Raw genomic sequence first — 14309 nt, 5'->3', positions numbered from 1 at the left:
GTAAAACACTGATAAGTTGCCCACTTCTAAAGTAGCAAGATACACTGCTTTGCTTCTGCTGGGAATTGAACCTGGGTCTCCTGCGCGGGAAACAACAACTCTGACATTCAGCCACCAGTGAGTGAAGCTGCGCTGTACTCGTGGCTCTGGGGACAGCTGCCGCTTATGAAGAACGACTAACATGGCCTTAAAAACACGACCTCTGCTGCATTGGCCGGGAATCGGACCCGGGTCTCCCGCGTGGCAGGCGAGAATTCTACCACTGAACCACCAATGCTCCATTTCTGCCTGAATTCTACGAATTTATGTGGAAAATGCATCTCTTCAACTGGGTAATATCGACCAATGCTAAAGCTGAACAACTGACAGACAAACTGATCAAGTTCCATGGGTATTTGATGAACTGATATGAGCAAAAGTGTCTCTGAGCAAAGGGGAGTGGGGGAGGTCAATATCAAAAGTGAGAGGCGTTAACTTCTGTGGCCACCAGCTCCCTTAAGAACCACAGGGCACCTCAGCCTCCTGGACTGCACCAGATTTGTCAGTTCTTGCTGGGAGTCATTACCCTGCTCTTCCAACAAGCCACTGTCCAACTGTGACCTTGTAGCGCTGTCTTGGGGATCTTACATTACTTACCTTGCAGTTTATTCCACTTTCATGCAGGTCAGCATTGACCCTGGACATTTTTCTTCTGGTGTTTTTTAGAGACAACAAACAGGTCAGTTTACTCTCATTGGTTTCTTTAAGCATGACCTTTCTTGCCTGCAGCCTTTTTATTGCCTTCAGGAGTTTTTCACAGGTGCATGAGCCATAATTGCTTGTACTTCGTTGAACAAGCATGGAAAAGCATTGTCTAGAGTGCTTCCACTAGTTCCCTGTAAAACACTGATAAGTTGCCCACTTCTAAAGTAGCAAGATACACTGCTTTGCTTCTGCTGGGAATTGAACCTGGGTCTCCTGCGCGGGAAACAACAACTCTGACATTCAGCCACCAGTGAGAGAAGCTGCGCTGTGCTCGTGGCTCTGGGGACAGCTGCCGCTTATGAGGAACGACTAACATGGCCTTAAAAACACGACCTCTGCTGCATTGGCCGGGAATCGGACCCGGGTCTCCCGCGTGGCAGGCGAGAATTCTACCACTGAACCACCAATGCTCTATTTCTGCATGAATTCTACGAATTTATGTGGAAAATGCATCTCTTCAACTGGGTAATATCGACCAATGCTAAAGCTGAACAACTGACAGACAAACTGATCAAGTTGCATGGGTATTTGATGAACTGATATGAGCAAAAGTGTCTCTGAGCAAAGGGGAGTGGGGGAGGTCAATATCAAAAGTGAGAGGCGTTAACTTCTGTGGCCACCAGCTCCCTTAAGAACCACAGGGCACCTCAGCCTCCTGGACTGCACCAGATTTGTCAGTTCTTGCTGGGAGTCATTACCCTGCTCTTCCAACAAGCCACTGTCCAACTGTGACCTTGTAGCGCTGTCTTGGGGATCTTACATTACTTACCTTGCAGTTTATTCCACTTTCATGCAGGTCAGCATTGACCCTGGACATTTTTCTTCTGGTGTTTTTTAGAGACAACAAACAGGTCAGTTTACTCTCATTGGTTTCTTTAAGCATGACCTTTCTTGCCTGCAGCCTTTTTATTGCCTTCAGGAGTTTTTCACAGGTGCATGAGCCATAATTGCTTGTACTTCGTTGAACAAGCATGGAAAAGCATTGTCTAGAGTGCTTCCACTAGTTCCCTGTAAAACACTGATAAGTTGCCCACTTCTAAAGTAGCAAGATACACTGCTTTGCTTCTGCTGGGAATTGAACCTGGGTCTCCTGCGCGGGAAACAACAACTCTGACATTCAGCCACCAGTGAGAGAAGCTGCGCTGTGCTCGTGGCTCTGGGGACAGCTGCCGCTTATGAGGAACGACTAACATGGCCTTAAAAACACGACCTCTGCTGCATTGGCCGGGAATCGGACCCGGGTCTCCCGCGTGGCAGGCGAGAATTCTACCACTGAACCACCAATGCTCTATTTCTGCATGAATTCTACGAATTTATGTGGAAAATGCATCTCTTCAACTGGGTAATATCGACCAATGCTAAAGCTGAACAACTGACAGACAAACTGATCAAGTTCCATGGGTATTTGATGAACTGATATGAGCAAAAGTGTCTCTGAGCAAAGGGGAGTGGGGGAGGTCAATATCAAAAGTGAGAGGCGTTAACTTCTGTGGCCACCAGCTCCCTTAAGAACCACAGGGCACCTCAGCCTCCTGGACTGCACCAGATTTGTCAGTTCTTGCTGGGAGTCATTACCCTGCTCTTCCAACAAGCCACTGTCCAACTGTGACCTTGTACCGCTGTCTTGGGGATCTTACATTACTTACCTTGCAGTTTATTCCACTTTCATGCAGGTCAGCATTGACCCTGGACATTTTTCTTCTGGTGTTTTTTAGAGACAACAAACAGGTCAGTTTACTCTCATTGGTTTCTTTAAGCATGACCTTTCTTGCCTGCAGCCTTTTTATTGTCTTCAGGAGTTTTTCACAGGTGCATGAGCCATAATTGCTTGTACTTCGTTGAACAAGCATGGAAAAGCATTGTCTAGAGTGCTTCCACTAGTTCCCTGTAAAACACTGATAAGTTGCCCACTTCTAAAGTAGCAAGATACACTGCTTTGCTTCTGCTGGGAATCGAACCTGGGTCTCCTGCGCGGGAAACAACAACTCTGACATTCAGCCACCAGTGAGAGAAGCTGCGCTGTGCTCGTGGCTCTGGGGACAGCTGCCGCTTATGAGGAACGACTAACATGGCCTTAAAAACACGACCTCTGCTGCATTGGCCGGGAATCGGACCCGGGTCTCCCGCGTGGCAGGCGAGAATTCTACCACTGAACCACCAATGCTCTATTTCTGCAAGAATTCTACGAATTTATGTGGAAAATGCATCTCTTCAACTGGGTAATATCGACCAATGCTAAAGCTGAACAACTGACAGACAAACTGATCAAGTTCCATGGGTATTTGATGAACTGATATGAGCAAAAGTGTCTCTGAGCAAAGGGGAGTGGGGGAGGTCAATATCAAAAGTGAGAGGCGTTAACTTCTGTGGCCACCAGCTCCCTTAAGAACCACAGGGCACCTCAGCCTCCTGGACTGCACCAGATTTGTCAGTTCTTGCTGGGAGTCATTACCCTGCTCTTCCAACAAGCCACTGTCCAACTGTGACCTTGTAGCGCTGTCTTGGGGATCTTACATTACTTACCTTGCAGTTTATTCCACTTTCATGCAGGTCAGCATTGACCCTGGACATTTTTCTTCTGGTGTTTTTTAGAGACAACAAACAGGTCAGTTTACTCTCATTGGTTTCTTTAAGCATGACCTTTCTTGCCTGCAGCCTTTTTATTGCCTTCAGGAGTTTTTCACAGGTGCATGAGCCATAATTGCTTGTACTTCGTTGAACAAACATGGAAAAGCATTGTCTAGAGTGCTTCCACTAGTTCCCTGTAAAACACTGATAAGTTGCCCACTTCTAAAGTAGCAAGATACACTGCTTTGCTTCTGCTGGGAATTGAACCTGGGTCTCCTGCGCGGGAAACAACAACTCTGACATTCAGCCACCAGTGAGTGAAGCTGCGCTGTACTCGTGGCTCTGGGGACAGCTGCCGCTTATGAAGAACGACTAACATGGCCTTAAAAACACGACCTCTGCTGCATTGGCCGGGAATCGGACCCGGGTCTCCCGCGTGGCAGGCGAGAATTCTACCACTGAACCACCAATGCTCTATTTCTGCCTGAATTCTACGAATTTATGTGGAAAATGCATCTCTTCAACTGGGTAATATCGACCAATGCTAAAGCTGAACAACTGACAGACAAACTGATCAAGTTCCATGGGTATTTGATGAACTGATATGAGCAAAAGTGTCTCTGAGCAAAGGGGAGTGGGGGAGGTCAATATCAAAAGTGAGAGGCGTTAACTTCTGTGGCCACCAGCTCCCTTAAGAACCACAGGGCACCTCAGCCTCCTGGACTGCACCAGATTTGTCAGTTCTTGCTGGGAGTCATTACCCTGCTCTTCCAACAAGCCACTGTCCAACTGTGACCTTGTAGCGCTGTCTTGGGGATCTTACATTACTTACCTTGCAGTTTATTCCACTTTCATGCAGGTCAGCATTGACCCTGGACATTTTTCTTCTGGTGTTTTTTAGAGACAACAAACAGGTCAGTTTACTCTCATTGGTTTCTTTAAGCATGACCTTTCTTGCCTGCAGCCTTTTTATTGCCTTCAGGAGTTTTTCACAGGTGCATGAGCCATAATTGCTTGTACTTCGTTGAACAAGCATGGAAAAGCATTGTCTAGAGTGCTTCCACTAGTTCCCTGTAAAACACTGATAAGTTGCCCACTTCTAAAGTAGCAAGATACACTGCTTTGCTTCTGCTGGGAATTGAACCTGGGTCTCCTGCGCGGGAAACAACAACTCTGACATTCAGCCACCAGTGAGAGAAGCTGCGCTGTGCTCGTGGCTCTGGGGACAGCTGCCGCTTATGAGGAACGACTAACATGGCCTTAAAAACACGACCTCTGCTGCATTGGCCGGGAATCGGACCCGGGTCTCCCGCGTGGCAGGCGAGAATTCTACCACTGAACCACCAATGCTCTATTTCTGCCTGAATTCTACGAATTTATGTGGAAAATGCATCTCTTCAACTGGGTAATATCGACCAATGCTAAAGCTGAACAACTGACAGACAAACTGATCAAGTTGCATGGGTATTTGATGAACTGATATGAGCAAAAGTGTCTCTGAGCAAAGGGGAGTGGGGGAGGTCAATATCAAAAGTGAGAGGCGTTAACTTCTGTGGCCACCAGCTCCCTTAAGAACCACAGGGCACCTCAGCCTCCTGGACTGCACCAGATTTGTCAGTTCTTGCTGGGAGTCATTACCCTGCTCTTCCAACAAGCCACTGTCCAACTGTGACCTTGTACCGCTGTCTTGGGGATCTTACATTACTTACCTTGCAGTTTATTCCACTTTCATGCAGGTCAGCATTGACCCTGGACATTTTTCTTCTGGTGTTTTTTAGAGACAACAAACAGGTCAGTTTACTCTCATTGGTTTCTTTAAGCATGACCTTTCTTGCCTGCAGCCTTTTTATTGCCTTCAGGAGTTTTTCACAGGTGCATGAGCCATAATTGCTTGTACTTCGTTGAACAAGCATGGAAAAGCATTGTCTAGAGTGCTTCCACTAGTTCCCTGTAAAACACTGATAAGTTGCCCACTTCTAAAGTAGCAAGATACACTGCTTTGCTTCTGCTGGGAATCGAACCTGGGTCTCCTGCGCGGGAAACAACAACTCTGACATTCAGCCACCAGTGAGAGAAGCTGCGCTGTGCTCGTGGCTCTGGGGACAGCTGCCGCTTATGAGGAACGACTAACATGGCCTTAAAAACACGACCTCTGCTGCATTGGCCGGGAATCGGACCCGGGTCTCCCGCGTGGCAGGCGAGAATTCTACCACTGAACCACCAATGCTCTATTTCTGCAAGAATTCTACGAATTTATGTGGAAAATGCATCTCTTCAACTGGGTAATATCGACCAATGCTAAAGCTGAACAACTGACAGACAAACTGATCAAGTTGCATGGGTATTTGATGAACTGATATGAGCAAAAGTGTCTCTGAGCAAAGGGGAGTGTGGGAGGTCAATATCAAAAGTGAGAGGCGTTAACTTCTGTGGCCACCAGCTCCCTTAAGAACCACAGGGCACCTCAGCCTCCTGGACTGCACCAGATTTGTCAGTTCTTGCTGGGAGTCATTACCCTGCTCTTCCAACAAGCCACTGTCCAACTGTGACCTTGTACCGCTGTCTTGGGGATCTTACATTACTTACCTTGCAGTTTATTCCACTTTCATGCAGGTCAGCATTGACCCTGGACATTTTTCTTCTGGTGTTTTTTAGAGACAACAAACAGGTCAGTTTACTCTCATTGGTTTCTTTAAGCATGACCTTTCTTGCCTGCAGCCTTTTTATTGCCTTCAGGAGTTTTTCACAGGTGCATGAGCCATAATTGCTTGTACTTCGTTGAACAAGCATGGAAAAGCATTGTCTAGAGTGCTTCCACTAGTTCCCTGTAAAACACTGATAAGTTGCCCACTTCTAAAGTAGCAAGATACACTGCTTTGCTTCTGCTGGGAATCGAACCTGGGTCTCCTGCGCGGGAAACAACAACTCTGACATTCAGCCACCAGTGAGAGAAGCTGCGCTGTGCTCGTGGCTCTGGGGACAGCTGCCGCTTATGAGGAACGACTAACATGGCCTTAAAAACACGACCTCTGCTGCATTGGCCGGGAATCGGACCCGGGTCTCCCACGTGGCAGGCGAGAATTCTACCACTGAACCACCAATGCTCTATTTCTGCAAGAATTCTACGAATTTATGTGGAAAATGCATCTCTTCAACTGGGTAATATCGACCAATGCTAAAGCTGAACAACTGACAGACAAACTGATCAAGTTCCATGGGTATTTGATGAACTGATATGAGCAAAAGTGTCTCTGAGCAAAGGGGAGTGGGGGAGGTCAATATCAAAAGTGAGAGGCGTTAACTTCTGTGGCCACCAGCTCCCTTAAGAACCACAGGGCACCTCAGCCTCCTGGACTGCACCAGATTTGTCAGTTCTTGCTGGGAGTCATTACCCTGCTCTTCCAACAAGCCACTGTCCAACTGTGACCTTGTAGCGCTGTCTTGGGGATCTTACATTACTTACCTTGCAGTTTATTCCACTTTCATGCAGGTCAGCATTGACCCTGGACATTTTTCTTCTGGTGTTTTTTAGAGACAACAAACAGGTCAGTTTACTCTCATTGGTTTCTTTAAGCATGACCTTTCTTGCCTGCAGCCTTTTTATTGCCTTCAGGAGTTTTTCACAGGTGCATGAGCCATAATTGCTTGTACTTCGTTGAACAAGCATGGAAAAGCATTGTCTAGAGTGCTTCCACTAGTTCCCTGTAAAACACTGATAAGTTGCCCACTTCTAAAGTAGCAAGATACACTGCTTTGCTTCTGCTGGGAATTGAACCTGGGTCTCCTGCACGGGAAACAACAACTCTGACATTCAGCCACCAGTGAGTGAAGCTGCGCTGTACTCGTGGCTCTGGGGACAGCTGCCGCTTATGAAGAACGACTAACATGGCCTTAAAAACACGACCTCTGCTGCATTGGCCGGGAATCGGACCCGGGTCTGCCGCGTGGCAGGCGAGAATTCTACCACTGAACCACCAATGCTCTATTTCTGCAAGAATTCTACGAATTTATGTGGAAAATGCATCTCTTCAACTGGGTAATATCGACCAATGCTAAAGCTGAACAACTGACAGACAAACTGATCAAGTTCCATGGGTATTTGATGAACTGATATGAGCAAAAGTGTCTCTGAGCAAAGGGGAGTGGGGGAGGTCAATATCAAAAGTGAGAGGCGTTAACTTCTGTGGCCACCAGCTCCCTTAAGAACCACAGGGCACCTCAGCCTCCTGGACTGCACCAGATTTGTCAGTTCTTGCTGGGAGTCATTACCCTGCTCTTCCAACAAGCCACTGTCCAACTGTGACCTTGTACCGCTGTCTTGGGGATCTTACATTACTTACCTTGCAGTTTATTCCACTTTCATGCAGGTCAGCATTGACCCTGGACATTTTTCTTCTGGTGTTTTTTAGAGACAACAAACAGGTCAGTTTACTCTCATTGGTTTCTTTAAGCATGACCTTTCTTGCCTGCAGCCTTTTTATTGCCTTCAGGAGTTTTTCACAGGTGCATGAGCCATAATTGCTTGTACTTCGTTGAACAAGCATGGAAAAGCATTGTCTAGAGTGCTTCCACTAGTTCCCTGTAAAACACTGATAAGTTGCCCACTTCTAAAGTAGCAAGATACACTGCTTTGCTTCTGCTGGGAATTGAACCTGGGTCTCCTGCGCGGGAAACAACAACTCTGACATTCAGCCACCAGTGAGAGAAGCTGCGCTGTGCTCGTGGCTCTGGGGACAGCTGCCGCTTATGAGGAACGACTAACATGGCCTTAAAAACACGACCTCTGCTGCATTGGCCGGGAATCGGACCCGGGTCTCCCGCGTGGCAGGCGAGAATTCTACCACTGAACCACCAATGCTCTATTTCTGCCTGAATTCTACGAATTTATGTAGAAAATGCATCTCTTCAACTGGGTAATATCGACCAATGCTAAAGCTGAACAACTGACAGACAAACTGATCAAGTTCCATGGGTATTTGATGAACTGATATGAGCAAAAGTGTCTCTGAGCAAAGGGGAGTGGGGGAGGTCAATATCAAAAGTGAGAGGCGTTAACTTCTGTGGCCACCAGCTCCCTTAAGAACCACAGGGCACCTCAGCCTCCTGGACTGCACCAGATTTGTCAGTTCTTGCTGGGAGTCATTACCCTGCTCTTCCAACAAGCCACTGTCCAACTGTGACCTTGTACCGCTGTCTTGGGGATCTTACATTACTTACCTTGCAGTTTATTCCACTTTCATGCAGGTCAGCATTGACCCTGGACATTTTTCTTGTGGTGTTTTTTAGAGACAACAAACAGGTCAGTTTACTCTCATTGGTTTCTTTAAGCATGACCTTTCTTGCCTGCAGCCTTTTTATTGCCTTCAGGAGTTTTTCACAGGTGCATGAGCCATAATTGCTTGTACTTCGTTGAACAAGCATGGAAAAGCATTGTCTAGAGTGCTTCCACTAGTTCCCTGTAAAACACTGATAAGTTGCCTACTTCTAAAGTAGCAAGATACACTGCTTTGCTTCTGCTGGGAATTGAACCTGGGTCTCCTGCGCGGGAAACAACAACTCTGACATTCAGCCACCAGTGAGTGAAGCTGCGCTGTACTCGTGGCTCTGGGGACAGCTGCCGCTTATGAAGAACGACTAACATGGCCTTAAAAACACGACCTCTGCTGCATTGGCCGGGAATCGGACCCGGGTCTCCCGCGTGGCAGGCGAGAATTCTACCACTGAACCACCAATGCTCTATTTCTGCCTGAATTCTACGAATTTATGTGGAAAATGCATCTCTTCAACTGGGTAATATCGACCAATGCTAAAGCTGAACAACTGACAGACAAACTGATCAAGTTCCATGGGTATTTGATGAACTGATATGAGCAAAAGTGTCTCTGAGCAAAGGGGAGTGGGGGAGGTCAATATCAAAAGTGAGAGGCGTTAACTTCTGTGGCCACCAGCTCCCTTAAGAACCACAGGGCACCTCAGCCTCCTGGACTGCACCAGATTTGTCAGTTCTTGCTGGGAGTCATTACCCTGCTCTTCCAACAAGCCACTGTCCAACTGTGACCTTGTAGCGCTGTCTTGGGGATCTTACATTACTTACCTTGCAGTTTATTCCACTTTCATGCAGGTCAGCATTGACCCTGGACATTTTTCTTCTGGTGTTTTTTAGAGACAACAAACAGGTCAGTTTACTCTCATTGGTTTCTTTAAGCATGACCTTTCTTGCCTGCAGCCTTTTTATTGCCTTCAGGAGTTTTTCACAGGTGCATGAGCCATAATTGCTTGTACTTCGTTGAACAAGCATGGAAAAGCATTGTCTAGAGTGCTTCCACTAGTTCCCTGTAAAACACTGATAAGTTGCCCACTTCTAAAGTAGCAAGATACACTGCTTTGCTTCTGCTGGGAATTGAACCTGGGTCTCCTGCGCGGGAAACAACAACTCTGACATTCAGCCACCAGTGAGAGAAGCTGCGCTGTGCTCGTGGCTCTGGGGACAGCTGCCGCTTATGAGGAACGACTAACATGGCCTTAAAAACACGACCTCTGCTGCATTGGCCGGGAATCGGACCCGGGTCTCCCGCGTGGCAGGCGAGAATTCTACCACTGAACCACCAATGCTCTATTTCTGCCTGAATTCTATGAATTTATGTGGAAAATGCATCTCTTCAACTGGGTAATATCGACCAATGCTAAAGCTGAACAACTGACAGACAAACTGATCAAGTTGCATGGGTATTTGATGAACTGATATGAGCAAAAGTGTCTCTGAGCAAAGGGGAGTGGGGGAGGTCAATATCAAAAGTGAGAGGCGTTAACTTCTGTGGCCACCAGCTCCCTTAAGAACCACAGGGCACCTCAGCCTCCTGGACTGCACCAGATTTGTCAGTTCTTGCTGGGAGTCATTACCCTGCTCTTCCAACAAGCCACTGTCCAACTGTGACCTTGTACCGCTGTCTTGGGGATCTTACATTACTTACCTTGCAGTTTATTCCACTTTCATGCAGGTCAGCATTGACCCTGGACATTTTTCTTCTGGTGTTTTTTAGAGACAACAAACAGGTCAGTTTACTCTCATTGGTTTCTTTAAGCATGACCTTTCTTGCCTGCAGCCTTTTTATTGCCTTCAGGAGTTTTTCACAGGTGCATGAGCCATAATTGCTTGTACTTCGTTGAACAAGCATGGAAAAGCATTGTCTAGAGTGCTTCCACTAGTTCCCTGTAAAACACTGATAAGTTGCCTACTTCTAAAGTAGCAAGATACACTGCTTTGCTTCTGCTGGGAATTGAACCTGGGTCTCCTGCGCGGGAAACAACAACTCTGACATTCAGCCACCAGTGAGTGAAGCTGCGCTGTACTCGTGGCTCTGGGGACAGCTGCCGCTTATGAAGAACGACTAACATGGCCTTAAAAACACGACCTCTGCTGCATTGGCCGGGAATCGGACCCGGGTCTCCCGCGTGGCAGGCGAGAATTCTACCACTGAACCACCAATGCTCTATTTCTGCCTGAATTCTACGAATTTATGTGGAAAATGCATCTCTTCAACTGGGTAATATCGACCAATGCTAAAGCTGAACAACTGACAGACAAACTGATCAAGTTCCATGGGTATTTGATGAACTGATATGAGCAAAAGTGTCTCTGAGCAAAGGGGAGTGGGGGAGGTCAATATCAAAAGTGAGAGGCGTTAACTTCTGTGGCCACCAGCTCCCTTAAGAACCACAGGGCACCTCAGCCTCCTGGACTGCACCAGATTTGTCAGTTCTTGCTGGGAGTCATTACCCTGCTCTTCCAACAAGCCACTGTCCAACTGTGACCTTGTAGCGCTGTCTTGGGGATCTTACATTACTTACCTTGCAGTTTATTCCACTTTCATGCAGGTCAGCATTGACCCTGGACATTTTTCTTCTGGTGTTTTTTAGAGACAACAAACAGGTCAGTTTACTCTCATTGGTTTCTTTAAGCATGACCTTTCTTGCCTGCAGCCTTTTTATTGCCTTCAGGAGTTTTTCACAGGTGCATGAGCCATAATTGCTTGTACTTCGTTGAACAAGCATGGAAAAGCATTGTCTAGAGTGCTTCCACTAGTTCCCTGTAAAACACTGATAAGTTGCCCACTTCTAAAGTAGCAAGATACACTGCTTTGCTTCTGCTGGGAATTGAACCTGGGTCTCCTGCGCGGGAAACAACAACTCTGACATTCAGCCACCAGTGAGAGAAGCTGCGCTGTGCTCGTGGCTCTGGGGACAGCTGCCGCTTATGAGGAACGACTAACATGGCCTTAAAAACACGACCTCTGCTGCATTGGCCGGGAATCGGACCCGGGTCTCCCGCGCCGCGGCCTTGAATTGTTTAGCTAAACGGCCCTAAACCGTTTCCCATTCATTCTCAATGGTAGTGCTAAACCACTACGGATGTAATATACTTTCGGCCGCTAGCGCTCTCGTGGCGCTCTTCCGGTTTTGGGCACCGCGGGAAGTTTGAATTCGCAGAAGAAGGAGAAGAAGAAAACACACAACAGCGATCGCCTCCGTTGTTAAATTCAACGCATTCTCAAGCGTCTATCAAAGGTAAGATACTTTACGTGATATCAGCTGACGTTTCGTTACCGTTAATGATGAAATCACGTTGGTAAACTTTGCTCGTTTCTAAACGGTTTACTATAGTTCAGCCTAGATAGATTTGTTTGCAAATTATGAATGAACATAGCCATGATTTACGTTTCTGTGTATTGTTTGTCATCATTAACATGTCATCTGTTGATTACAAGTTGAATTATGAATGAAGTAAACATTATTTTCACTTTTGTGATGAGATTACATGTATTCCACAGTTCAAAAATGTTTTCTGACTATGGTTTTACTATAGTAACCATGATTTAGCCATGTTATTTTAGTAGAATCACAACAATAAATGTACTATTGTTGTTATTGCATTGGCATTATATTTACAGGACAGTCATGAGACTTTAAATGAATATCAGTCTGCCAAGAACAGCAAGATTACTATAGTTTTACAATTAAACTGCATACAGTCTTACAGGATTTAAAAACTTTTATTTGTGAATATCATACAGTCCCAATGCTTACACACACACAGAGACACACACACACACACAAACACACACATACATATATATATATATATATATATAATATTATGTGCTTCAATGTAAGTATTATTTATGTGTGTGAGTGTGTTTGTTTGTGTCTGTAATATAGTTATAATTATTCTTTTTTTTTTAATATTGCTATATTGTTGTTGTTCTTTCAGAGAGCACTGCTTCTTCACTGATTGTGTCTTTGCTGTCATCTTTTCCTGGGACCCGAGCAGATCTTCAGTCAGAGACAGGTGAATATTTAACACATTAACAACAAACACACAAGAGTTCCTGCAGGTTTTAAAGTCTTAAAATGTCTTAATTTACCCTTACACAAATTAATGCCTTAAGAAAGTTTGAAAGGAATGAATGCAGTGCAGATATCTTTCAATCAATATGTAATTTATGATGCAAATGTAAAATGAAGTCTTGAAAAATGTAACACTAATTAAATGAGTTTACTAAGGAGCCTCGCACATGACATGCAGGAAAAAATATAAGGCTAAAACGTGTGTATGATTTACTAATTCATTCCCTCAATGTACTAAAACGTGCACACGATTACTATAGCGTTCCCTCGATTTACTATTGCCAGCAAATTAGTAAAGCATGCACACAATTTATTTATTTTTTTCTTGCATGTCATGTGCGGGGCTCCTTAGTTTACACTTAAAACAATAAAAAAATATTTGTCAATGATTTACTATAACTTTTCTTTGAATTTAGGTGACTTTTTTTCCCTAAATGGCAGATATTACTTCTTGTTATAATCACACAATTCTTTCAAACAAGTCTTTGTATTTCATGTAATTTTGTATCTCCAGTAAATGTATCTTTATTTAATAATATTTATGCATGTTCACTGGAAAACAAGGCAGCATGATTTTGCAGCATGATCTGAACGTACAGTAACATATGAAATGTTGTAGTGTCAAATTAAATTATGAATATCTGTTGGAAGTTGTGTTTTCAAACTCTGAAGTTAATACTACTATCCAGACATTTCCATTTACAGAACATATTTGTGTTTTTCCTCATTTGTTCCTCAAATTTGATTTGCTTGGTTTTAAAAAGGTCTTAACTTCACCTTCATAAACCTGAAGAAACTCTGTTTCCTTACACATTAAACTCAATATTCAGCTTGTTGTAGACCCCACTGGTTCTCTGTCTGTGTCCTCGCTGTCCTCATCTCATGGGTCTCATGTGGAGCCTCACTCTGAATGTTCATGATGCGTAAATTGATCACATGTTTCCCCTCTGTATAGGAGCTACATGTATGTCACCTCTGCATGTGCTGGCCGTACCTGACCTGTGAAGACTGCTGACAGGGTGTTTGTACTGGACAGCGAACGCTGAGCCTATCGACAACGTGCTTAATAAACACCACAGGAAGACATCCTAACAGCACGCTCCATATGAACACAAAACTACACGTCACATTATGTCAAGCACCTGACCACACTGCTGAACACCAGTTCTTCATTAAACATGACTGCAGAGAAGTAAACACCAGGATGTCATTCCAAGACTTTATGGAAATGGAGCACTTTAGACTGAACTGAAGGACACAAAGAAACGGGACTGCAAAAACACGAAAGGCCTGGAGATGAACACGTTGTTCACTTGTGCAGATTTTGTGAAATGGAACTTAGCCAGGATCCAAACAGTCCTCACACACACACACACACACACACAGGCTATCCTGAAATAAGTTCAAAAAAGTTTTTGAAAAAAAGTAAAGCTAAAGTCTTCTTTATTTACCAACATCAGGGCATTGAGAAAGAGGTGACCTGGAAAGAGTCTAAAGAAAAATACGAGATATTAATTTGCAGCTTATTTAGCAATATTTAACTCATGTATATACTGTATATTTTAATTTTTCAGTGTGAGATTGTAATATCT

The 14309-nt window shown here is 45.0% G+C and overlaps 1 long non-coding RNA gene across 3 annotated transcripts in view; it reads left to right on the top strand.

The window, feature by feature from the left end:
- LOC127979065 (uncharacterized) overlaps positions 1 to 14032 on the top strand; it is a 232327-nt gene extending 218295 nt beyond the window's left edge. For 2 of the 3 annotated variants that reach the window (XR_008158707.1, XR_008158708.1), the window contains exons 2-3: positions 12581 to 12658; positions 13673 to 14032. This is a non-coding gene — a long non-coding RNA (uncharacterized LOC127979065). Of the gene's footprint in view, positions 1 to 11610; positions 11878 to 12580; positions 12659 to 13672 lie in introns of those variants that run through there. The other variant, XR_008158706.1, reaches the window with a different exon arrangement.
- The last annotated feature ends 277 nt before the right edge of the window (positions 14033 to 14309 follow it).

The sequence above is a fragment of the Carassius gibelio genome, chromosome B19 (genome assembly GCF_023724105.1).
Source record: "Carassius gibelio isolate Cgi1373 ecotype wild population from Czech Republic chromosome B19, carGib1.2-hapl.c, whole genome shotgun sequence".
In the NCBI taxonomy this organism is placed as follows: domain Eukaryota; kingdom Metazoa; phylum Chordata; class Actinopteri; order Cypriniformes; family Cyprinidae; genus Carassius; species Carassius gibelio.
Note: the sequence above shows the minus strand (reverse complement) of the source record. Positions and strands in the feature narration are given on the sequence as shown.